The sequence below is a fragment of the Ursus arctos genome, unplaced genomic scaffold (assembly GCF_023065955.2).
Source record: "Ursus arctos isolate Adak ecotype North America unplaced genomic scaffold, UrsArc2.0 scaffold_2, whole genome shotgun sequence".
Taxonomy (NCBI): domain Eukaryota; kingdom Metazoa; phylum Chordata; class Mammalia; order Carnivora; family Ursidae; genus Ursus; species Ursus arctos.
Window position 1 is genome coordinate 32,797,887 of NW_026622874.1, and position 25,193 is coordinate 32,823,079.

Consider the following 25,193-nt stretch of genomic DNA (forward strand, 5'->3'; position numbering starts at 1 on the left):
GACCACCCCAAAACTCAGGGGCCTCACTCTACAGCAGTGGACAAGTGTCAGGGCACGTGCTCTACTCCACCTACCCTTACTGAGATCAGACCCTGGGGAGCCCTGGGTGTCACCTGCAGACCTGGGCAGTGCTGTGGGCATCTCGAGTGGGCAGAGGCATCAGAAATGGAAGCAGAGAGGGCAGCAGGAAGTTGCAGGTACTGTTTTTAAGGAGCTGTTTTTAAGGCAGTGGCAAAGTAGAGAGCTAGGAATAGAGAGAACAGCACACACCCTTTCCCAAAGCCAAAGGCAGGCGTTCCAGGCCTTTCCTGATGTGATCCCACCTATCTTTCCAATTGTACCTCCCCCAGCACAGAAATGTTACTCTCTAAGTTAACAGAGGCCCAAAACAGAGGCTTTCACATAGGTGTGCAAGCATGACATGTCTCTCTTTCCCAAAGCCACTTTTCATGATGTGCAGGCTAACATTTACTGAGCACCTACTATGTGCCAGACGCTGTGCCAGGTGCTTCCCATTTGGGTTCTTATTTCATCCTCACAACACCATCCTTTCGGGTAGGAGCTACTATTATTGTCATTTAATAGTTAAAGAAATTAACGTTTACAGAGTAGATTAGGTAGCTTAAGCAAGTTTCCTAAACTCTCGATGCCTCAGTTACTTCACCTCTAAAGTGGGGAATAACCTTCCTAATTGTGTTTTGAAGATTAAATGAGATGGTGCACAGAAAACCTTTAGAATCATATTTGGCCACAGTAAGCTTTCAGTAGAAGTTAACTATGATTATGAGTATGGTTACCCCATACTCACCCCACCCCACTCCCCAAATCCTTAAATCTTACTGGTGCTTCAGGCTCAAGCAGTGGCAATGCTATCACTCTTCTTTGATATGGACAATTAACCTCTTTCCAAGTTTGTCAAGTGCTAAGCAAACTTACCCACTTACCTTTAATCTGTATCTCCTTGTCCCATCTTGCAGTCGGGTTGCAACCCTTGATGAGATGGTACCACCCATTACAGGACCACTGAGAGTGACACCCCCTCCAGGAAGTCTTCCCTCCTCAGCCCCACCTGATCCCCGAATTCCTGGCACCACCACCATCATCAGGCATTTACTCACTGGCGTTGCTCCCTGTTATTTTTCTTTCCCCGCCTTGCTCTCTTTATTACATGCTGGGATTCTGGAGAACAAGGACTGCATTTTATTTATCTTCCTTACCGCCAGGGTATTTATCACTAGGAGGAGCTTAAAGCACTTGTTGGTTGGTGGATCGCCCAGTCATGGTAAATTGCTCATTAAAAACAATACGGATTAGAGGGTAGAAGGCATTTAAATCCGTTCCGAAGGCCAGAATAATTTTGGGGTCACGGAATCCCATCAGGAAAGCTATTTGATTTTGCCCACCAGACTCATCCCGTCTTCCTGTGCTGGGCTGAACTAGCCCCTTTAGGAGCACCCCCACAGATCACTCTGGCCTGCTTGCCAGCCTCTTAGCCCCCATCTGGCAGGCATCCCACCCCACAGGGCCCCCAGTTCCCCTGCCTCTGTGGGTGGCTGTGTCTCTCCTCCTGGCTATAGTTCAGATCGCAGCCGCCCCCCCCCCCTTCCCCTCAGCCTGTCAATCACCAGTCTCTGGAGATGGTCCCCAAGGCCCATCCCATTCTCCCCAGCCTCCAGTCACAAATGACTGCTCCAAGGCAGGCTAGGCTTTGTTTAATGTTCCTTTCATTTGACTTTGGGCTAAAGAGGAAGATAAATGACACTCTGTCTCTTTAAGGTAAAAAAGAGGCATTAAAAAAAAAAGGCCTTTTTTTTTTTTTTTGCCTTTTAAGAGGAAAAAAAAATCCTCCAAGTTATTAGGGGAAAGAAAATCATTTGACTTAAGCAGCCTCTGGCAGTCTGGTGACGCTGAGACAATATACCTGTCAGCATCCATCAGGTTTGGAAAACAAAGCCATCTGCATATGGGGAAATGAAGGGGGGCTGGGGAGTGAGGAGAGGTGGGGAATATCTAATGAGGGATGCACGCATGGGGCACCCCACTCCTAGCTGGAAAAGTCCTTGGAGATCCTGTTTCTGAGCTTGGCAGGGACCAGAAAAGTCTGGACATTTAGGGAGGGACTGATAAGTCTGGAATTTAAAATTGTTTTTAAATAATAAAGGTCTTTAGAGTTTATCCAACCTAAGCCCTTTATTTTGGGCTTGTTGGTTGGTGGATCGCCAACCATTTTGGGGGGTGGGGGGTAAATGAAGTCAAGACCATAAAAGAGAAGTGACTTGCTCAAAGCCACACTTGATTTGTGCCAACACCAGGACTAGAGTTGTCCTGGCCGTCCTTGGCATTGTGGGTTGGGTCTCCTCTGCCGCCTGAGGTCCCCTTTCTCACTTGTTGAGCATGCTCTTTCTCTTCTTCCTCCACCCCCATTCCCCCAAATGCCCCAAATCTGTCTTCCACTCCCCCGGGCTTCTCCAGATTCCATCCCTGTGAACCCCAAAGTCCCCTCCCAAGTCCAGGTCTGAGTCGCTCTGACTGCATGGTGCTCCCAGCCCCCACAAGGCAGGGTCACCCTGGAGTGTATAGGAGAGAGGCACCACTCTCGGAGAGGGGCCCTGGCTTATTTCCAGATAGGGCCAGATGCACCCAAGATAGACCTGTGGATGGAGCACCGGCCTGCCCTGGGACCGGGCCTCTGCAGCATCTAATCCACTGTAGGGGCCCGAGAAATATCCCTGATGAGCCAAGGTTCCAGCAGCATCCGGGCTGCCTTTGCTGATCACGTGTAACCCATCTGAACTTTCCCTGTGTCTTGTCGCCACCCCATTAATCTGCTCTTGTTTATCAGTTTTTTAGTATGTGTCATGTCTGGGTCTGGAGCGTGGGGCCTGTCACTCCGTCTGCTGTGACTCCCAAAGGTCAGCTTCTTCTGTCCTCCGGCTCTCTGCAGCATATGGGGGCATGCAGTACAGGGAGGGGCCCGCCTTTACCCCAGCCGGGCTGTCCCATGTCCAATACCCGGCGGGCCTGGGTAAGCACAGTCAGAACACCCTCTCTTGGGAATTCACTCCGAAGAGTGCAAGACGGGCGCATGATCAGCTCCTCCTAATAGAAAACTGTCCAGGGGTCACAGTGTCTTTTGAAATGAATATGGGGGTGTAGTCTGGAGTCCTGGGTCCTGGAGGAGTCCAGCCTTCTGCCTCACTGAAGTCCCACTTCTCATGCCTGCTAGAAAGTCCTCTTTTCGTGGCCTCATGTCCTGGTTAAAATGGGGACTTAATGGCACTATATAACCTGGCCACAGCTGGCCAGTTAAGAACTGGTTTGGGGCCCATTAGCCTCTCAGGAGCACTGTCCGTCGTTCTTAAAAGCCACACCCACTTTATCTTCTTTCTGTCTTTATGTTCTCTTTTTCATAAAATGAGAAACTCCCCAAGTATGTAGAGCCCGCCGAAGGCACTGGAAAGAGCCCTTAACTCTGACACCTGAGTGGTTAATCCCAGGCTAGCTGTTGGGCTTGGGGCAAGGCACTCAACCTCTCCGAGCCTGTTTATTCTTCTGCAAAATGTGGCAGTATGTTCCATTGCGTGGGATTGGTATGAAAATTAAATAAGAGAAATTATGTCCTTCAGGTATTTCCTGAGCATCTGCTATATGTTGGCCACTCTTCTAGGGGTGAGGGGTACATCAGTGAAAAAACCGGTAAGAACCTGCTGCATTCTAGTGACCTGTTTAAAATTCCAGTAAGTGGGGCGCCTGGGTGGCTCAGTCGTTAAGCGTCTGCCTTCAGCTCAGGGTGTGATCCTGGCATTCTGGGATCGAGCCCCACGTCAGGCTCTTCTGCTGGGAGCCTGCTTCTTCCTCTCCCACTCCCTCTGCTTGTGTTCCCTCTCTCGCTGGCTGTTTCTCTCTCTCTGTCGAATGAAAAAATAAAATCTTTAATAAATAAATAAATAAATAAATAAATAAATAAATAAAATTCCAGTAAGTATGCTCTAAACTGAAATCTGAGCAGAAGGCATTGTTCCATCCCTATGGTACATCCCCCTCCTCTGAACAGATGCCCCCACTCCCCATCCCGATATAGGTGTCACTGTGCCCACTTTCCATATAAGAAAACCAAGGGCCCAAAAGTTTAGGTCACCTGCCCAGTGTTTCACAGCCAGGAAGTAGCAACCCCAGGATTTGAACCCAGGCCTTCTGACTCTAAAGCCCTGCCCTTTCGGTTCCACCAAGCTCATCATATAGCAAGTGTACTTTGTCACCTATCTCAGTATTAATAATGTGGGAGCCCCAAAGCCAGAGAGTAATTCTCTGGTTGTATTGGGGGGAAGGGGAGCAGAGGTAGGGGCAACATGCGGGTGCTGGTGGTTGTGCCTGCTTGAGTACGTTTGGGAGGGGGGTTCAACGATGAGGAGCTCAATAGGGAATTGGTATTTGAACTGCTAAATAACCACAATTTGTATTAAGCAGAAACATAGTCATTATGCACCCTGTGCGGGCTGCCGCGGCCAGCTCCATTACAAGGCGGGGAGCAGATGGTGCTTTGGCCTGTGGTCTGGAGAAGAAGCTTCCACGCGGGGGGGCTCCTGAGATGCCCTTCTAGGGGTGGGATGTGGGGAGCAGGTGGTGGGGAAGCAGGAAGAGAGGGGGACTGGACTTAAGGACCTCATCTTCGGGTGGCACATGCCTCACCCCGCCTACCTCTCCGGGCCTGTCGTCAGTAAGGCCACTCCGGTTCTCATTAACGCGAGCAAATACGCATCCCCACACCGGGCAGGGGACACATGTGTTGCTATTTAATTACATAGCGTGCGCCGAGTATATTACGGCTCCTCTAGGGAAAGGCGGCTGCAGACAATGAGGTGCTATGGAGTCCATTCAAAACTACTTAGTTAATTAATGCATTAGCCGCTCCCGTTGCTACGAGGGCTACGGGAGACAGGACACCAGCTATTTTCCTGGTGTCTCCTGTCCCCTCTAGTGCCTGGCTTCCTCGGAGCCCTTTCCTTGCAGACGCTCTACGGAATTCTCAGCATTCAGGGCGGCCCCGTGAGGAGCTCTGGCCCAAGACGGAGCGGGCGAAGGGGGTCATAACTTGGCACACTGACTCAAGTTAGGGGTGGATTTCCTTTGTCTGTCGGCGCCCGTCTCCGGCAACCTGAGAGACTGTGGAAGTCAACTTGCTGACATCCCCGCGTCGCCCCGAGCCCTGAGCTCTATTTCAGGAGCTCCCTCTCCCGCTTGTAGCCCCAGGTGCAGAAGCAGGTGCTGAGCTGCACTGAATCCTGTCGCCCGGGAAGGAGAGTGGCTTGGGGCCTGGGAGGAAGGAGCGGAGGTGATGAGCGCGCCAGGTGAGGCGGGAGGGACTGAAGCCAGAGGTGAGGAATCCCTCAGCTGAGAACTGCCAGGAGGGAGACCCTTCCTATGGCTCCTGCCCACATGTGTGTCCCCCACCCTCCTGCAGCTCCAGGCCTGCTTCTTGCCTTTGGTTAATTATCATGTCAATGCATGACGCCCTCGTTTTGTGTTCTTTGCAAATCTCATTACTGTACTACTTCGCACATTTTGTTGATTTTCCTTTCCTCACCCCCCTGCCCTATGGACCTTATCTCTCATTCTTTTGAACTCTCCAGAACAATTTCCAAATCCGTCTACATGCATTTGTCATTAAGGCTCGAAGTTTTCTGCATTGCTTCTTCGGGGTGCAAGCTGTCTGGGGCCAAGGCCCCATCACAGCCAACCCCCCAGGCCTAGCACTACGCTGGGCATAGGCGGGCGTTCGACAGTATTTAAAGTGATGCATTCTGTCCTTCTCAGCTCTTCGGGAAGTCTCTGTCGTCGGTGATCGTGTCTTTTTGTCTTTTGGAATCCCTGGTTCCACATCAGTGGGCAGAGCCTGTTGAGGGTTCCGGCCACGCTGTTTGACCTTAGCTCTTAGGGCAGCCACCCACGGCTTAGACCTCACTGTGAGAAGGGGGGACTGGGAGTGGAACCAGGTGACCTTGGTGTCTCTGTGGAAGTTCCCAATCAGTTGAGATTTCTCTTTTCCAAAATCTTGCTATTTTTGGTTGATTTCTTGCCATACCGTTGCCCTACCATGATTTCTTGCCAGACTATGAGAAATGTAATCTGCTCTTAGCTGGGGTGGTGGGATTGGGGTCCTTTTCCAGAGTCTTCTTTCCTTGGGCCATTGGAGACAGGTCCTGTCTCATGTGGGAAGTAACCCACAGTTTAAATAGACCTCAGCTATAGCAGGAAGTTAAACCATAGGGGGAGCTTTCTGAACAGGAAAGAAGAGTAGAGTGAGCGCTGAACCAGTTTGCTGATGAAAGTTGTAGAACATTTGTTCTCTTTGGTCAAACAATGAGACCCAGATCCGCTGACCTACATAGAAGCTGAGGTCTCCCCGGAAGCTTGGGGCTGCTATTGATCCTGGGATGCCATAGCCTTGAGCCCAGGAAGGGATACCACAGCTGCAAGCTTCCATCTGGGTCCTGAGGGAGTGAAGACAAATGGCCCCCAGGCCAGCCCAGTGCTAGACCAGCCTGGACCCAGGAGAGGCAGCTGGGCCTACAGGCGTTAAAGACAAATGAAATTGAAAGGATTTGTGCTGGGCTGTTGGGGACAGACAGCCCCATGGGTTTCACGCTCGTAGGAAAATGAAGGGGAGCAAAAAAAGTTGAGAGAATAAAGGATGCATGAGCCCTGGACAGGAGATCAGGAAACCCTCATTCAAATGCACACTCTGCCACTTCCTAAATACGTGACCTCGGGCAAGTCCCATAAACACTCAGAGCCTCGTTCCCCCATATAGCAAATTAGGGTAATAATTCTCACCTCACGGGCACGTTATAAGGTGGCAGTGAGGTACTGTATATGGAAACACTTCAGAAGCAATAAAAACATTCTATAAATGTAGGGTATTATTATTCCTATCCATCCAGAACTCAGTTCCTCATCTTGGGTAAGAGAATGTATGCTATAAAATGAGTCAGAGCCTGGGCTTCCACCACCCCAGGCAGAGAGGGCCAGGTGACTGCATGTTGTCCCACCGGAGCCCTGGCTGGCGAGGCCTCATAAAACAGGCAAAATGAATCCCCCCCATCTCCACGCTCGTATTCAAAATGGTGGCAAATTCAAGTTGGAGGCAAAAGAGAAGCTGAGGGTTCGGCACCTTTGGTTCCATTGCTGATTTCCTGTCCCAGAAGCTTCTCATCACTGTAATTCTCATGGCAGGGCCCCCACCTGAGCCTCTTTGCTAACAGAGTATTTTTAACCTGCCACCTCCTTCCGCTTTGCCCATCTGCAGACAAGGGTCCTGGCGAGATAACAGAATCCATTAGTGCCGCTAGCGTCAGGCCGCGCCTGCTAAATACGTCCGGGGGCGCTCCCTCCCACCCGGACCCTCGGAGGGTGAGGCAGCCTGGCGCTGGGGCCGGGGCGAAGGAGGCTCCAGCTGGACCCAGGAAGGAGTTCGCTGCCCCCCTTCTCAGGAGCTCGCAAAGACGCTCCCTACCCTTGCTGGGTGAATAGCCAGATCGTCTCACTTCGGAGAGTGAGGATCAGATGCTCTCCTCTTCCCTTGTTTCTCAAAATCCCATAAGGATTTGGGGGTGGGGGGGATGTCTGGAAGTGGCCCCCAAAGGAAGACACCACCAACAGGTAACAGGTGGGGAACTTGTTGTGGGGAGAGAAAGACATCCCGGTACTCTCTTACTTTCTGAGCCGGGGAGCAGGGGGATCTGGAACTGAAGTAGGGATGAAGCAGGAGTTTGGGGGAATACAGAAGAGGCAGAGGCGAACATGCAGGGGGCCTGGCCAGAGAAGGGAAGCCCTAAAGATCTCTTCAACCAGAGCACCGTGGGTCTGAAGGTGTCCCCGAGCCAAATGCTATCGCACACGCACACAGCAGCCCCCTCCTGCTAAGGCCAATTTCCATGCTAAACTGTTCATTATTGCCACCCGGCACCACTGCACAGAAGTGTCAGAACCCATCAGTGTGGCAAGAGTGGACAGGTGAACACATGAATACCTCCCCGCCCTGCGCTCCACGGGGAGGCACAGACCCCGGGGAGATGGTGTTGAGAAGCCACGGTGCTGACGTCCAAGGGTGGGAGAAGGGCATCCAGCCTCGATTCACGGAGCGGGGGCTTCCTGAGCATCGACAAGCCCTGTGCTGGGTCCGGCCCTGGAGTGCAGGCTGCCCACAGCATGGGCTCATGGGGAGAAGGACACCAGCAAGTCACAGTGCAAGGAACTGCTTGTTACGGTGGTGACCAGTTGAAAGTGATGTACAAGGTCCCAGCAGCAGCGGAGACCCTGTAACTGGGGAACCAGAGCTATTGGGGTGGGGGAGGGGGCCAGAAAAGGCTTCCGTGGGGAAGGATATGCAAGCGGAATCATAAATGCTTCAGCAGTCCCCTTTCACTGCTGCTGTGCACAGTTCAGGGCCCCCCTGCCTACGTCCCTCGCCAGTTATTCCAGGCGAGCTCCCCTGGACTTTTCTCCTCCCTCTCCCTCATGGCCCACGTTTGGTTAGTTGTCCGTCTTCTCGAGGGCCCCACCTGCCCTCCTTCCCACCAGCCGTAGCTGAGCTTTTATCAGCCGTTCTTCCGGACCTTGCGCTGGCTTCTGCTCCCTGTCCCCGGATGAAGTGCTCATGTTCTTTCACCGCCCTGCAAGCCTCCCCCCAGCTTTTAGGATATAGCTCAGGCACCTGAACAAGGTCCGGGCATCCCGCCACCAGTGATGCTTCACCCCTTCCTGCACCCCTTCCCTATGCCACCTCTGCTACACTCACACCCCTTGGCTCCAGCTTTGCCAGTCCCCTTTCTCTTCCCTAAGTGCCGCTGCTTCGGTCCGTGCCTGTGCCTTGGCTCAAGCTATTCCTGAGGCCCCATCCTTCCTTTCGGGGGCCGACTCAGATGCCACCTCCTCAGTGAAGCCTTCTTGGATTTGTCCCGTCAGCTGAATCATTATCATTGGTTACAGCATGTAGCAGAGCCAGCTTAAATGTGAACCACTTATATTCCTTTCCCCGAGGCGGTGCACACAGTGGTGAGTGTCACAGTCTTTGGATTGGGACTACCTGGGTTCAAAATGAGGTCTGTCCATTTGCTAGCAGTGTGACTTCAGACAAGTACCTGCACCTCTCTGGGCTTTACTTTTCTTACAGGGCTAAGCGTAGGACCTGTCTCATAGAGCTGTCGTGGGCATTTAGTTGTTCTTATGGGTAAAGCAGAGAGAATGGTGCCCACTCACTATTATCTTTATGTCCTATGTTACTGTAATCTGTCTTCTCCTGATTGTGAATTCCTGGAGGTCAAGAAGCGTACAGAATTCATCTTCGTATTCCCCCAAAGAGATTCTGCTTCTCCCAAGAGTCTCTCAGAACTTCTCCCAGAAAGAAACACGAAAGACCCAATCTAGAACCCCAGAGGTCATCTTCAGTCAATACTAGTTTTACAGATCGGTAAACTGAGGCCCAGAGGAGCTGGAGGAGTTGCTCAAATCACACGGCTGGTCAACAGCAGTGCTAGAAGCCTGGCGGTCAGGAATGCAATGTCTGGGTCTTACATCTTTCTTGCTTCGATACAAATGCGATTTCTATCTTCTCTTGAGAGAACAACAGATGGTCAGTATCATCTCCAGCCTTGCCTTGGCAGGTCACTGAGCCACACTTTCAAATTGCCCCCCCCACCCCCCCAGCCTTCCATCCACCCTGCAATTGATCTCAGTTGTCCTAAGCCCTTTGGCTCTTCCTAATGAGGCAGGTTTTCCTACCTTCCTCTTGGGGTGCTGCATGTTCTTTAAATAGAGAGCTGTGAGCTGGATCGGGGCTTGGTCTTAACAGAGACTCCGGGGCAGGGCGGGGGAAGGGGAGGGGAGCCCAAGTCAAGCAGACAGAGGCTGGCCGGCTCCTGGCCCCCACCCCCTGCCAGAACCCACCCTGCCAGGCACCCAGACGGCATTCAGATTCCTCCCTTCACTGTGGATTTGATACAATCTGGAAAACGCATTAAAACATTACACAGAGTAGTTGACGCGTAATTAATAAAGTACAGATTTTGGCTGGAAGCCTCAACTTAAAATAGCACCAGGACTGGGGAGAGGAAGGGCAGGCGAGGGAGGCTGGGAAGATGGCGTGTGATGAGAACCGAGACTGTTATCTCTGAGGATAACAGGGCCACTTCTCTCTGAAATTAGGGAGGGAGGAGAAAGAAAACAGTTTTATTTATTGTTTTTTTAATAAAAAGGGTGAGACTGGAACTCAGAGCGGCCGTCTTGCCCTAGGATACTCGCAGGTCCCAGGACAGAGCCAGGGACCCGGGGGAAGGGGGCAGCTCCTTTGACACCTGTTCCCACTCCCAGGTAGTGCAAGACCACCATTGGTGTCTCCCGGAACCACTCTCTCGTGAAGCTGCACATTCCAACTGTTTTTAATGTGAGAGATGTTTTAATGGCATTTTGAGCCAGCCTGTTCCCTCCCCGATTCTCCAGAGAGGCTGGAGGGAGCTTCGCATCTTCTTTGAAGAAGCTAAAAAAGGCCTTTCTTCTGCAAGCATGTTCAGAGAGCCCTTTGCTGCAGTTAACCAGCCTTCTGGTGTGAGGGGAGAGGTGAGGAAGGGGCTTGAGGAAGTGGAGGGAAAGGAGAGAAAAGGCTTCTGTGGTTAATTCAAATGCCTGGCCTCAGGGGCATTCTCTATTGAAGCTGGAGCCCTGCTGCTTTCTGCCAGCCAGATCCCAAACTGGTTTTCTGAAGCAAAATGCAAATTTCAGCCCCAACTAATCAACCCTGACAGGGCAGCATCACCACCAGCCTGCCAGTCATTAACAAACGACCCAAGGCAGACCTGGCAGAGGAGTGCCAGCCCTGCGTGGAGGAGGCTGAGATGGAAGGTTCTAGAAACTCCAAAATCAAATCACCATGTAGCAGAACCTTGACACCAAAAGGGAAACTGAGGCACATTTCACTAGACAGGAAAGCCTGATGTAATCCCCTAATTCGATTCACAATACTTCCTCTCTCTGCCAGGCAGAAATGAACTTGATCTTCTTGTTTAAACCACAGAGAATGGGTGAGGATGTGTGAAAGTCTTATTATATTATGAGACCTTGAGGGCCCTCTATGAGAGTAATTCATCTATTAATTACATGACATGAGGAAAACAGCACTGAGTTCTATGGCATGATCTATGTTATATTTGTTTCTGTATCCCCAAAGCAGAAGCCCTGTCCTTGGCACACTCTTCAAAATGTTTCAAAAATGACTGTGGCCACATTCAGGAGACCAAGGACAAATCTTTGCTCTAAAGCACCGTGAGTCTCCATGTATTCATCTGTGGGATGGGGATAGGGAGAGCTTCCCTTTCCTCCAGCCTGTTGGGTTCAATGAGATACTCTTGCTCTTCTAGAAGCCATGCCATGGCCCAGCGCTGGGATGATATCAGATATCCAGCCGCCTTGTTCTTAGTTTTCCTTTCTCCCCTCCCATGTCTGGCTCAGAGCCAGTGAGGCACATCTGACAATCAGAGGGACACGGGAACTTCCGCCCTCTACCTCCCAGGCTCCCCATGCAGCCAGCTTGTTCTCAGAGATCCAGAACTTGAACCCAGGACCTTATATAGCTACTTCTTCTCAGGGAAAATCCGTCAAAGATCCCAAACAGGGGTCCCGGTCATCCGCCAAATCCCCAGCTCTAACTCTTTCTACTTCCGGGGTCAGGAGAGTGTACTAAGGAAGGAGAGAAGGGACTGGGAAGAAAGGCATTATCTCTGAGGCAGAGGGAGCAAGGGCGCAGCCGGTGGGAGAGGCGGGTTGGGTTTCACTGGCATTCCATAGCAGGCTTCTGCCATGCAGCCGAATCAGTGCTGAGCGGGCTGCTGAGACCAGAGGAGCCTCAGAGTCGACGCTGGGCAAACCTGATAGCCCATCTGGAATCCATCCATGGCCTGCCTCCCTCCCCCATGCCCTGAGCTCATTGGAGGGGCCACCGTGGGGAAAGCAGGGCCAGGCGCCTCCACCAGCAGGCCGGGCAAATCCCCCAGGTGCCAGCCCACAGGACCCTGTTGCTCCCTTCCGGCTCTGAAAGCACAGGTCCCCCACGCACCGGCCCCAGCTTCAGTTCCTGCCCCTTCCTTTCAGAAGCTAATCTTATGGCTCAGAGTAGTGCAGAAGAAAAAGGAGGGAGCCTCACAGCTCTGGCCACACCACGGTTATTCAGGCGGCCAGAGAATGCCAGCCCCGTTCTGCATCAGGAAAAAGTTTGAGTGGGTGTTACAGTAGCGCTGGGCTTTCAGAATCTTCACGGAGGAGTTGACCCCCCCTCCTTGGCTGTCAGAGCCCTAAATCTGTCTGGATATTGGTGTCCCAAATCTTCCATCACTCCAACATCCTAACTGCCCAAACTCACAATGGAAAGATCTTGCAGCTGGAAAACGTGGGGTTGTGCAAAGAACAGGGACGACCAGCTGCCTGGAGCCAGGAGCCTTATTCTCAGCCATGCCATACGGTGGTTTGCTTTGTGGTCTTGAGGGGGTCGTTTGCTCTCCTAGGGACTCAGTTTCTCTCTTCTATAATAGGTTACCCGCCCCTGCAGTATGATCATGGGGATCACAGAAGGAAAATTTAGATGACAGACACAAAACACAAAATGTCCTTACCACAGCACATTGTCCTTACCGGAGCAGAGCCGATGGTAATGCAATGCTGGTTCTGCCAACAGGGGCGGGCCTCGGCCAGGACGATCCAGTCCTCAGGGTCCCCATCCCCTGCCACTCTGAGGAGTCTTCCCCCAAGCCTGGAAGAGAGGGATTTATTTCTCCATTTTCCTGGCATCTCTCCTACTCCCTGGGTCAGTAGGAGTCATGGCGGTCTTATCATCTACCATATTTTATTAACCTTTGACTGCCACCCACCCAGCATGTGGGGGTGGACACCTGTGGGGCTGTCCCTCCCTCCCCCATGCAGAGACACACACTGCCCTCCACGAGCAGAAGGAATCCCCTCGCTGGGAAGCCCCGTGGTGTGATGGGCTAGTGACAGGGCCTGCTCTAGGGAGGAGTCTCAGGCCGAGGAAAAGTACCCATTTGTTGGAGAACCTGACAGGGTCAGAGGCAGCTCAGATCACCAAGTGGGAAACAGGCCCCATCCCCACCACAAATCTCTCTCAACAACAAATCCTGTGAACAGCCTATTTCCCAGTGCAGCTTCCTGCACGGTGTTTGTCTAATCTGTCTGTCCAAAATCCCTCTCCAAACACGAGGTTTCCTGCCCTGCACTGGCAATCAGAGAGCTAATTATCTGGGATTAGAGATGGAATTGGGGGGGTTCCCTTCTAATTACAGGAAAAAATTAGCCCAACCGATGTTGGCAAGGCCACTGGGATTAGAGTTGGAATCTAAGCTTGGACACAGGTCAGTTAGGGAGGTGGGAGTGTCCTGTGCTCTGGGCTGGTATCCTCTGCTCCTGTCTCTGGAGTCTGTGAGATGAGGGCAGAAGGAGGTTTGCAAGGAGTTTCTTTCTGGGGGGGTGGGGAGAGGGATGTGTGTGTGCACATATACCAAAGAGAGGGTGAGAGGCAGAGAGACAGCACAGAGAAAGACAGGGAGGTAACAGAGGAGCCGAAACAGGAATTGTCAGGAGAAACACAAGAAAGAGCAGGAGAAGGAAATGGAAGATGAGAGGTGAAAGGAGATTGCCAGGGAAGACAGACAGACAGACAGATATGTTTAGAGACCACAATTTCTCTCCCCACCATTGCTGTAGGCCACTTTCTCGTTCAAAGGGGAAGCACAGAAAGGCAGGAGAAACAGGCCTTCCTACCTTCCTCCTTGCCCCTCTTCCCCTCCCCCCTTCTCCTATGTCCAGCACACTGACCCAGTTTTGCCACACACAGTGCAGGTGACAAGGGGATGAGGATGGAGCAGGGAGCTTGATCTCCACTGGCTCCTAGTGGTCTTGAGTTTCTTCTGTGGCCTGAAGATGGGGCTTTCGGCCAAACGGTTCGTGCCTTCTCTCCTACGAGAAGAATCTCTTGGCTCAGAAAAACATTCATTCACTAATGCATTTACTCATCTTCCATTTTACAAATAGTTAGAGAACATTACTATGGGCAGGACCCATAGCTGATCTGTGGATTTCAGGAGCCCAGCAGAATGCAAATTGAAATCTGGATCTTAGTTTTTAGTAGTATCTCCTTACTTCTTCCCTCTCTTCCAACATAACGGCACCTATATTTAAACCATTCTAGGAGTAGTCCAGGCCCTTGCCTGGAAACCTCCTGGACAACTCCTACCCACAGCCAAAGGATATGAGCACACAGTGCAGAGACCTGAGAATTTATCACAGCAACATACAACAGAGTGCAAATTCATGTGGTGCAAACAGAGCATGTGAGTGCGTGAGCGTCATTATTTGTACGTATTCCCGTCCCACTTTCCAAATAAGGAGTTAGATAACTTATAATAAAAAATTTGGCAAACGTATGTAATGATAACCAGCACAGAACTAGAAAAATCCCAGTCATGTGAGGGGAGTAGAAATAAGTATGCTAATGATAAAGTGACTATAAGCACCAGGAGCCAGCTCTGGATTCGGCCCGAGTATCCTGGGAGCCAAATCAAAAAGGGAAATGGGATGTACTAGAAATCCTTATGCCCAGATAGAAAGAAGTACACCTATTTCTCAGGAGAGACGATGCCCAGACATGACATTCTAAAAACGATCTATCGTGTGAGACCATGTACGTAAACCGGAACAAAAAGTTGACGTCAGAATCAGAGCCTCTTTTATATGACAGTTTCCGGTATTAACTCCCGCTAACGTGCCATGGCTGCCATATCCGTGTAGCAATCGACATCCAAGGAATTACTCTCATGGAGCAACAACAATAAAAACAAGTAGATAAGGCCATTAAGGGAAGCGAAGCTTGCTGGTGAAGCTTTTGTAGTCCAGGTTTGTGGCTTTCTGGTGCTGTAACTTGATTCAAGGAGAGGATGAAAATTTTTAAGCACCCCACTGTGCTTGGCACTCCGCTGAAAGTTGAATAAAAGGAACTATAGAGATTCAGTGTGTGCATCTGGGAATTTATAATGTTTGTTGGCCCTTCTGCAGGGGCTCAGGCAGTAGAATAAGAGCAGTGAAATGATAGTAAGATGTTAATATCATACACGAGACAAAGGTGAATGCGTTTTCAGGAAGCATGTGGCTTAATAGTCAAACTGACCCAGGCTCAAATCTCTCTCTACCACCTACTGCGATCCAAGGCAAGCTACCTAACCTCTCTGAGCCCCAGTCTCTTCATCAGTGAAATGGGTTTTGGAGACTAAGGTAGATATTTTATGTAAGGTGCCTGGTGCCCTGTTCAACCCCGAGTCTGTGCTCCGGAAGTGGTCCGCTCTAGGATTACTAAATAAGGCGACATTCCCGGTGTGGGGAGAGGAGCCATGGGCAAGACGAGAAGACAAGGAGTTCTCTGATCCTCGCCACAGTGCCTGGGGACCCACTGGCCTTGCTGAGAAACCCCCTCAAAACCATCAGCATCTTCGTGGTTGGGACTGCAGATGTCCCAACCTAGGTTCTTTCCCAGGAGGACCCAGAATTCTCTCTCTTGACTCCGCTTCTCCCACAACCGTGACCCTCCTTCCTCTTATCTTTTATTTTTCCTTCTTGGGAAATGCCCAGGACTTGGGTTTGGCAATCTTGCAAGGTCCCTGTTTAGGCTCCTGCTTCCTTGTCAAACTCAGCCCTCAGGTGGCCCTCCTCTGCTGGTCACGGGGAGGTTCAGGTGTCCAGTAGGATGAGGAGCATTGACTCCGGCCTCTCCTTGAGGCATCCCTTGTCCAGCTTGGAGGTCAGCCAGCTCCCAGCAGCCCCTAGGTGAGGGCAAAAGGGCGTGAGGCTGGGAAACCCTGCTACGCTCCCTGCTCACCCCACCGCACCTGCCCGACAGCTGGAGACCCAGCACTCCCCACAGCCACAGGGCAGGACAGGAAGAGGGAGGCAGGTGGGGGCATCCAGGTGCTGGGCCAGGGGCCAGGCACACACCAGGCGGGGTCTTCGGACACACCCCTCTTGCCCACCCTTTCTCCCGCAACTGCTTTGCAGTTTCTCTGTACATTCCAGCTCACTGCCAAATTGTCAAAAGCTATGAGAGGCAAAGTGCTGTTCAGTTAATGATTCCAATCCCTGGAGAGGTGGAGCGCTCTTTTAAGAGAAAAAAATAGAGAGGAGTGGGGGTGTGGGAGGGGCAGAAGAGGGGGATGCTTTAGTACTCTACACAAAAGCTAAGCTTGTAGCTCCTTCCAGCTCTTTTTAAGGAGCAGATTAGAAGTGGGTAGGTTTGCCCCAGCGGCCTTCTCTCTGTGGGGAAAAGCCTGGAGCCTCCCCCTCACTTTTCTCCCTTTCACAAGGTAAAAAGGGTTTGTATCAGAAACCTGCCATCCTTTTGGCCCCAGTGGCCTCGGCCCTCTGTCCCCAGCACAGGTCCTGTGGAGACCCTAGCAAAACCATTCCTTCTCACTCGGAGGCTGCCTTCAAAAGCTGGCCACAAACTCCCATAATGCAAAGGGCTCCTGCTCCTTGCTCCTGCTGCTCCTTCCTCCCCCTCTTTACTCTTCTCCCCCTCCCCCTCACTCTCCTCCTCTTCCTCCCCCTCCCCCTTTTCCTCCCTCTTCCCCTCTCCCTCTTCCCTCTCCTTCCCTTCCCTCCCTCCACCTCTCCTCTTCCTCCACCTCTTCTCTTCCTCTTCCCCCTCCTTCCCCTCCTCCCCTTCCCCATCCACCTCTCCTTTTCCCTCCTCCTCCTCCCTCTTCCCTTCCTCCTCCTCCCACCCACTCTTCCCTCCCCCACGCCCAGCCTACACCCATGGAAAGGACGGAAGGTGGGGGTGACCGATTACACCAATGGGCCCCTGAAGAATTTCCTCCCTGCCCAATTTTCCTCCTCAGTCTGGTCCCACCCAAGTCTGTAGATCAAAAGAAAATCCTTCAAGAATCCCTCACCTCCCGGCAGCCTTTTCCAGTGTCCCAGATGCTTTCCCATTCCTTGTCTAATCTGTCCCCACTGCAGCCTGCTCAGCTAGGCAGTATTGTTTTTACCAGTTTTGCAGATGAGAAAAGTGAGAATTAACTCCCTGGGCTGTGTGCCCCCGCGTGACCTCCGCCCCAGTGAGTGAAGACGTCAGCCCTGACTGGACAGTCAACACCTATCAGCAGGGAAGATTGAAGTGTGGGGCTTGAAAGATCGAGAAGGGAAACCGAGAAACCTAAGAGGCTGCTGGAGAGGAGCCCTGTGTGCCCTTTAATTTCCGTCACCTCCAAGTGTGATCTGGCGTTATGGATTTTTCTTTTTTTTAAGGTTATTTTGTTGCAAAGTGTCCCTAGAGGCGTTCCCTCCCAGTCATCTGCTCATATCCTCCTGCAAAGAATTCCACGGGCTGCTAAAAATGTGGCCACTCCCTGGATGAGGTGATGTCGGCTGTCCGAACTCCAGGAGCACATAGCACCCTGGGACGTGGAAGCCTCTTGGGTCGGGAGGATGTGGGGAGGCTGGACGAGAAGAACAGGGCTGCTCTTTGCTGATGGTGAGCCCACTGGGTGTTCTGCTCCTGCTCAGGGAAAGGCAGTGCAAAGTTTGCCCCTCACGAGGCTGGGCGCGGCCTCCCTCCTACACCGTCCGCAGTGAGATGCTGGCCCCGCTGTGCTGCTGTAGCGGGCCGGCCTCCGGCAGGGGCTGCATCCTGGCAATGGGCACGGCAGCTGCGGGATGTCAGTGCAAGGAGGGGCTGGGCATCCAGGAGAAGCAGGTGTCCAGCTAGAACAAGGTGACCGGGAAGGGTCTCGGGGCAGCGATGCTAGGGAGCGGAGCTAGAGCCTGTGGCAGACCAGGGACATCAGACAGCCCTTGCTGAGCCGCCCCCTCCCCACCCCACCTTGATTAGAATGATCCGGCCCCAGAAGAATAGCAATGAATTAATTAGGGGTCTGTTGTCATGAAGCAGCTCATTATTAAAGTCCTTCTCCTGGGAGGGGAGATGGGGAAAGGTGTGAAGAAGACAGCTAGTCAAACAGAATCTTTTAAAAGAGCCAGACCCTCCCCCAGCTGTCTGTTCTGCCCTTGGGCTCTGCCGGCAAGTCAGACATACCAGAGCACAGGGGCACCCCTGCGCTGGTGTCTCGGGATTTCAGGGGATAGAGGCCTTCTGGCCTCACTTCCCTTCCCTCCTCCTCTGATGCTGTTTCCCAGACCCCAGCTCTGAGCCCAACTCTGCCACTTTAACCCTTGCTTTCCATCTGCCTTTGAGCCAGCCGAGAGCTCCAGCTTAGTGGCCCTGGAGTTCTCCCCAAAGCAGCACCTTGAGATGTTAGAGTGCTTCCCTCCCAGGAGCTCATAGCAGTCCAGTGGGGAGCCAAAAAGATCCTTTCAACAGAAGCGAATGTGTACAGTGTCTTTATGTGCCAGGTTCCAGAAGGTGGAAGGAGGGGAAGGATGTGCAAAGTGAGATTCTCTCTTTCTCCATTCGTTATTTCCCAGGGATGGGAAAACAGAGGCCTAGAAAAGCGAAGGCCTCACAGAGTTGAGATTCTGGCTTTTCCGCCCACCAGCTATGTGACCTTGAAGTTGCTTCACACTCTGTGCCTCTATTTCTTCCTCTGTAACATGGGACTAATACGGTTGTGGTGAGGATTTAATGAGAGGGCGTGGATAGAGCCCTTAGCACAATGTCTAAAAATAATAGGAGTTAAATAAATGCAAGCTGTGGCTAATGTTCCGTTCCTACCCAGTTTCAGTAATAGGGATTCATTCATTCAATCATCGGGTATGATTGAAGCCCTACTATGTGTACAATAGTACCGAATACAGTAAGGCATAGGAATCTATACCAAACAGTGTCTGTTTTCTAGGAACTTACAATCTTAGGGGAGATAATCGCATGTGTTCACAGGTAATGGTGCCAAGAAACTTGCTAGGGACTATGGGAGTTCAAAGGAGAGATCAAAGGAGAGATCAGGATGGGCCTCCTGGAGGAGGGGACATTTGGGTTATGCCTTGAAGGATGGTTAGGACCTCGGAAGGAGAATAAATTGTCAAGCCAAGACATGAAGACCAAAAACCTGAAGACGTAATTGGAGAACGGTGGGAAGGCCATGCTAGCTAGACCTCTGCATGACCAGGAAGGGACGTGAACTTTTCTAAATTCTCAATGGGGGCAATTAAAAAGTGTTCTGTGTGTATGTGCCTGGGTGCATGCAATGATTTACTCTGTTTCGTATTCCAAAAGTAGTGTATGTTCATCATAAAAAAATTAGTGAGATAAGCAAGAGAAAGAAAATTACAAACACCTGAAATTTAAGGATTTTGCATACAGAAAAGGCAGGATCAAATAAGTGTTTTAAGAAGATTAATCTGGCGGTGTTGGTAGAACAGATTAGAGCAGGAATATGCTGGAGGCAGGGAGATTTCTCAGGTTCTTGCTGTAGCACAGATAAGAGGCAATAAAGACTCAGGCCTCGCCCGTTAGCAATGGGAAGAGAAACACGGCGGCGCGGCCGTGCTCTCCGCAACTCTCAGTTACCGCGCGTTTTCTGCACTGTGGTGTACGCAAGCCACGTGCATTTTCCAAATGACTTTTCCTTTTGAAATCTCAGGGAGCCTCCTGCATTCAGGCACAAGCCCTGTGTCAGATAGCTGTGCTCGCAAGTCTAGACCTCCCTTCCCATCCTTATAGCTTTAAATGTCATCCTCGGTGTTAATGAAAGCAAGAGATTACTGTTCCAGATTATAAAATGCAGGGCAATTTTAGGCCATTGAAAAGAATGAGTTAATTAAAGAGGGTAATAACCCTCTTAAACACCCCACCCTTTGCTCTTTTTCCAGACTGCAGGTGGCCTTCTTTGTCATAGTGGAGGAGACAGCTATATGATCTATTTTGTTCCCCAGGACTTATCTCCAGGGGCACTGAGCACGTTTTAGATGTAATTTTTAGTCCCAATGCAGGCATTGTCCTCTTGTTTGACTTAGGGAAAAGCGAGGCCCCAGAGGGAGCCTAATGAAAGAGACAGAGTACAGGCTTTGGAATCAGGCAGAGTCAGCTTTGAGCTTGGCTCTGTCATTAACTTGCTCTCGACTCTTGATGTCTCTTATTCTGTGAAATGGGGAGGCCGAATTCATAGTGTTCGAGATCATTCATGTTTGTATCTGCAACCTTTTGCACGTTGGTTGACATGTCCGATCGATGCTCAGTAAATATGTTGAACTACACTGATAAAGGGAGATAAGGGCGATTCAGAAGCCGCATGTGTCCCGGAAGTGCTACTTTGCTTTGCCTACTGGCCCGCCCCTCCACCCCACTGGGGTGGGGCAGGGCGTTTCTAAGGCGGTTAACTTGAGCGCCAGGCTGCCTGATTCTCACCACACCCTATTCTAGAGCTTGGTGTGGAAGGCTGCGTCGCCTTCCCCGTGGGCCCTAAGGATGCTTCTAACGCATTCCCAGTCCAAAAAGCCTAAGAGGTTAGATGCTACCCTGAAACAGGCAAGGGCATCCCCAGGCAAGGAGCCCATGTGCGGTACCTCGAATGGGGATTCCGAGAGCCCCACGTTGCTAGAGCTTCGGGTAAGCAGAGATTTTGATTTGGCAGGGTTGCTCATTATTCTTTATTAATTCCCCCCCCAGCCCTCCATGCCCCCCCCTCAACTCTGCGTGCTCCGTGTGAATTACTGCTTTGCTGCTGTGTGATGTGATTTCGTCTGAGGCTGCTTAATGCTTCAGCTGTCCCTCGCCAGTGTTTATCTTATTGTTTCCCAGAACAAGCAAGTGCTTCCGCTGCCCCTGGCAACTTCATTTGGTTCCCGGAACCTCCTGACCGAAGTCTGAGCTGCGGCAGGGTTGAAAGGTGGGGCTGGGCCAAGGCCAGAGCCCTGAGCTCCCAGATGCCCAGCATATTCGCCTGGATAAGCTCTTGCCCCATCCTGGGCCTGGCAGCTCAAAACCCTCGCTGACAGAGGTGGAACCAAGAATTGGATTCTTTGGCTCCGGGATCTTGACGTCACTCTCTGCTGAGGCAGAAAGGGAGAGGCCCCGGGGGCAGGGAAGCCAGTGGCCTTGTGAAAGGCAGCTGGTCTTGAACCACAGGAAGATCCAAAGCAGCGGCTGCTCCTCTAAGTTCTGTGGGCCGCGTGGATCTGTGGTCACTTGGCCATCCACCCCTGGCTGATCAGGAGCAATGAAGCAAAGATTTAGGAAAAGAGACTCTCACTCCAGCCAACCTCCTCAACCTAATCTCTGAACACTTTTAGTCATTGCTCAGTAAACATTCACTACATCACCTATCATAAACCAGGCTCTTAATTCTCACTGTTCCAAGATGCAGAAGTCCAGAGACCCAGTGGTTTCTCTCGGGAGCCCCTCCCCACATTCCAGGAGAAAGCCTTCCATGGCTTCACCTTCCATGAAGGAAGAAATCCAGGAGCCTCAAGAGCACGAACCCCTCTGCAAGACCATCCACCCCCCGGTTAATATCTAGGGCAGATTCCTAACATGCACAGAAATAGAAATAATTGTACATGGAAATGTCAATCTCCAATGTCAAACCAACAGCTCACTGGGGACCAGTTCTAGAAGCATCTGCATATGTGTGGGAGGGTGTATGTGTGTGTGTGTCCATGTACATGCATGCACAGGGGAGGGGAGTGCAAAATTCACAAAGTTTAGCATATCTTAGTGACCTCCTTCCTTTTGAGGGACAGGAGGGATCCTTGGCCTTGTGGCCCCTCTTCCTCTATTCTCCTGGTTCACTGCAACCCACAGGCTGAGTTTTCCTGGCTCCTGTGTCCCTCCCCAGTTGTCCAAGCATTCAGGGCCGGGCTCCCTCCAGGCATCCTCGGTCTACCAGGCTGTGACTCTGGATGGTTAGTTAACATTTGCAGAGCTCTGGGGAAGGGGAAACAGAAGCACCCTGGAAGGTATACAGCCTCTGTGTGCATGTGTGTGTGCGTGCATGTGTGTGTATGCAGGGTAGAGGGAGGAAGACTCTCAGAGACTGAATTTACCAAAGGCTTCACTCTATAAATAATTTGGGTCATGAAGCTCTACAAACATAAACTTCAGCCTGAATCCTCTCGCGCGGCGGTAAATGCACAGCTGCGGACACGCTCGCTCATTAGCTGACCCCCAGGTTCTGTCTCAGCAGCACCAGGCCTGCCCCACCTCTCCCCTCTTTAAAAGTCTACGTGTGTGTATGTGTGTGTGCACGTGCAGACGTACAACACACACCACATTCATATAGCACGCAAGCCCTGAGTCCTGAGGCAGAGATAAAATCAAGTAATAAAGGCCTCTTCCAAAGTGACTTTTCGGACATAAAGTGACAAGACCTGCAGAAATTGTTGTCAAGCCCTCAATAAATGCACATCAAAAGTCTCATCCTCTCCAAACGCTCAGGTCTGAGAGACCAAGTTGGCAAGAAATCTGGGCTCAGACATAACAATAACACGCTTATACTAACACCACACTTGAAATTAGCCAAAGAACTCACATTTCCACTCCTACTCATCCATTCAGGCATCACCTTCCCCAGGAAGCCCCCGCTCAGGGCCTCCCTCAAGCCCCAGCCTCCCTGGGGTGTTGGCCTCCCTGCCCCCACCACCCCCCCCCTCCCCGTGCAAACTCCTCTCACAAGGGGTAGCCCATGTGTTTGTGAAGACTGATCGGCTTGTCCATTCCCCAGCTCCTCGGGCTTCCCAAGGGGATCCTGTCCCGAAGCATCCCCAGTGCCGAGCACGGGCCTGGCTCACGGCAGACGTGTAATAAATGGATACTGGACAGTCCTGAAATGCATAGCTAAGAACTCATTTCATTCTCCCAGCATCCTTTTTGTGCTCATAAGGACAGGAGTTCCCACCTTATTTGGCAGCTACAGAAACTATTACACAAACAAGGGAAGTGACTTGCCTCGAGTCGCATAGCCACTTAATGAGAACGTTGGGATTAGATCCCAGCCCTCCAGACGTGAACCGGTGCCTCCCTCTGCATGGCGATGCCTCTCAAATCAATCTGTTTCCTACTGAGAGGCCCCAGAAGAAGAAGATTCCCAATTGCTTTTCAGCAGCTCTTGCCAAATAAATAAATAAACAAACAAACAAATAAATAAATAAATACTCTTACTACTTACACTACTAGGACTACTAATAGAGTAAATAGAGGGACGAATCCCAAGCAGGGGCTCCATAATTTAGAGCTAACTATAGAAGACCTTGATACACAAGAAAAAGGGTTTGGAGGGGCCTACAGGTAAGCTAGTTAATTGGAATTGGATATGCTGATTTGAATTGGATGTTGGAGTAAAGAGGCTATCATTAATTTCTGCACAGGCCTCGCTGTGGTTTAAAGGAAATGGCTAATGGGATTACTCTTTCCTTCTCACTTAGCAGAGGACACCCCCACCCGGAGGGCCTGGCAGTCGCTCTCCCCTGGACTGCACCTCACACCCTCCTGCCCCACAGATGGCCCTGATAAACTGACTTTTCACCCCCAACCAAGGTCCCTCAAAATGAGGTTCTGAGTTTATTGCTGACTCCAGGAAATGGGTGATTGCCCCGCCTGGGCCTTGGGGTCTGAAAGAGGAAGTGTGGGTGAGAAGAGAACTAGGGTTCTCAGTCTTTGCCGTCTGTTCTGTCTCTTCTGTTCCTGGCGGCGAACAGCTCCGTTGGCCCATTATTATCCCCTCCTAAGAGAGTCACAGAGCGCCTGAGAAATCGGGCTGGGTGTGGGAATCCCCGCTCCGACGCCCTTTAGCCGTGTGATCTTGGGAACACCACCTAACTCTCCCAGGCCTCAAATTTCCTCTTTGTAAAATGGGAATAATAAGAACATTTACTTCAGGGGTTCTTGGAAGGGTAAGAGAGTTGATTTTTGCTAAGTATTTTCGACGGCGCGTGGCACATTGTGAGAGCAACAGCAGGGTGGCTGTTACCAAGTTCTGGAGGCAAACGGGGCCCTTTGAAAATTCACCAGGTCTGTGCTACCGCCTTCAGGTCGGGCCATGTTGAGCCATGAAGCAAAAGAAGTTAGCCTGTGTTCAAAACCCTCCTGAGAACGTTGCAGGGTCCTGGGGTCATCCTGCAGTCAGGGCTCTACACAACAGGAGTTCTTGCTAGAACCAGCCTGAATCTCCTTGCGTGACAGTAAAGATTGTCCCCCTCCACTGCAGCAGACTGGCCCTCTTAGCCTACCTCATGAGCTTTGTCCAAGCAAATGGCCTCCGTCGCTTCTGCGTGTCCACTGAGGCCTGGCCCTCTCAGGAGAGGAGGAGCCCAACCAGAAAGACGTGTTCAGGTGACTCGCCTGCCCCCATGTGTGTCCCTCCTCTTCCCCAACTCCTCCCCTGCCCTGTGCAGCTTGGGCTGCTGACACCCTTCTCTCGGACTGGTTCGCGACCTACTTCAGTCAGTTGTTGTCCTTGTGGTCATTGAAACCCGGCCCTGGGGACACAAGCTTGAAAGCTGAAAACTATGTCACAGCAGTTTAGTTATTCTGGGCCAGCCCCGAATAGACTCGATTTGTCGGATTTAAGAATCCCACCTTTACTCGGGACTCCCTGACCATTGTTCCTGCACCACTGCTGTCCTGTGTCTGGCAAGGACAGAGACAACTTTGAACCTCCGAACTTTCTCTCCGAGGCAGAGCAGTCTGGGAAACCATGTGCTTGCCCTGCGGCAGGACCCTTGTCCCCGGCACTTGTCACGGGGAGCTGTCTCCATCCTCCACGCGCTCTCCTCTGAGCCACACAGGCTGCCGCCGGGTTGAGCCCCGGTTCCAGCACGGGCCAGCTGCGAGCCTGGAGTGGAAGAGCTTAGGTGAGCTGAGCTCCAAAGCCCTTCCAGCTCTAGCACTCGCTACTGTGGTTCTCCTGTGGCCGGCACTGAGCAGACTGCCTTGGCGTGTTATCCAGAAGGGAAAACTGAGGCTCAGGGGAGGGATCTGAACGCTAACTGTACCATTAGGCAGAACTCAAGCCCAGGCACAAACAGGCTGAACAGAAACCCGGAACCCTGCATTCCAGACCGAGACTCTGCCCACTTTGGTGCGTTGCCCAGAGGAGCACAGGGAGTTAAGGAGGGGAAAGATCTCTGCTGCCTGCTGCCCACTTGGCCTCTCCTGCTGCCTGCCTGCCAGCGCCTGCCCTCACCCCATGCCC

General features: G+C 51.6%; 1 protein-coding gene and 1 long non-coding RNA gene across 4 annotated transcripts in view; one reads left to right on the forward strand and one right to left on the reverse strand.

Annotated features, from left to right (window-relative positions):
• The window catches only part of LOC125283457 (uncharacterized), a 38,589-nt gene extending 14,116 nt beyond the window's left edge, over positions 1–24,473 (reverse strand). The window contains exons 1-3 of one of the 2 annotated variants that reach the window (XR_008960294.1): positions 24,229–24,473; positions 12,679–12,796; positions 3,549–3,908 (exon numbers count right to left, since the gene is read on the reverse strand). This is a non-coding gene — a long non-coding RNA (uncharacterized LOC125283457). Of the gene's footprint in view, positions 1–3,548; positions 3,909–12,678; positions 12,797–24,228 lie in introns of those variants that run through there. The other variant, XR_007191333.2, reaches the window with a different exon arrangement.
• PLXNA2 (plexin A2) overlaps positions 1–25,193 on the forward strand; it is a 205,391-nt gene that overhangs the window by 67,536 nt on the left and 112,662 nt on the right. The gene's annotated exons all lie outside the window — the stretch shown is intronic.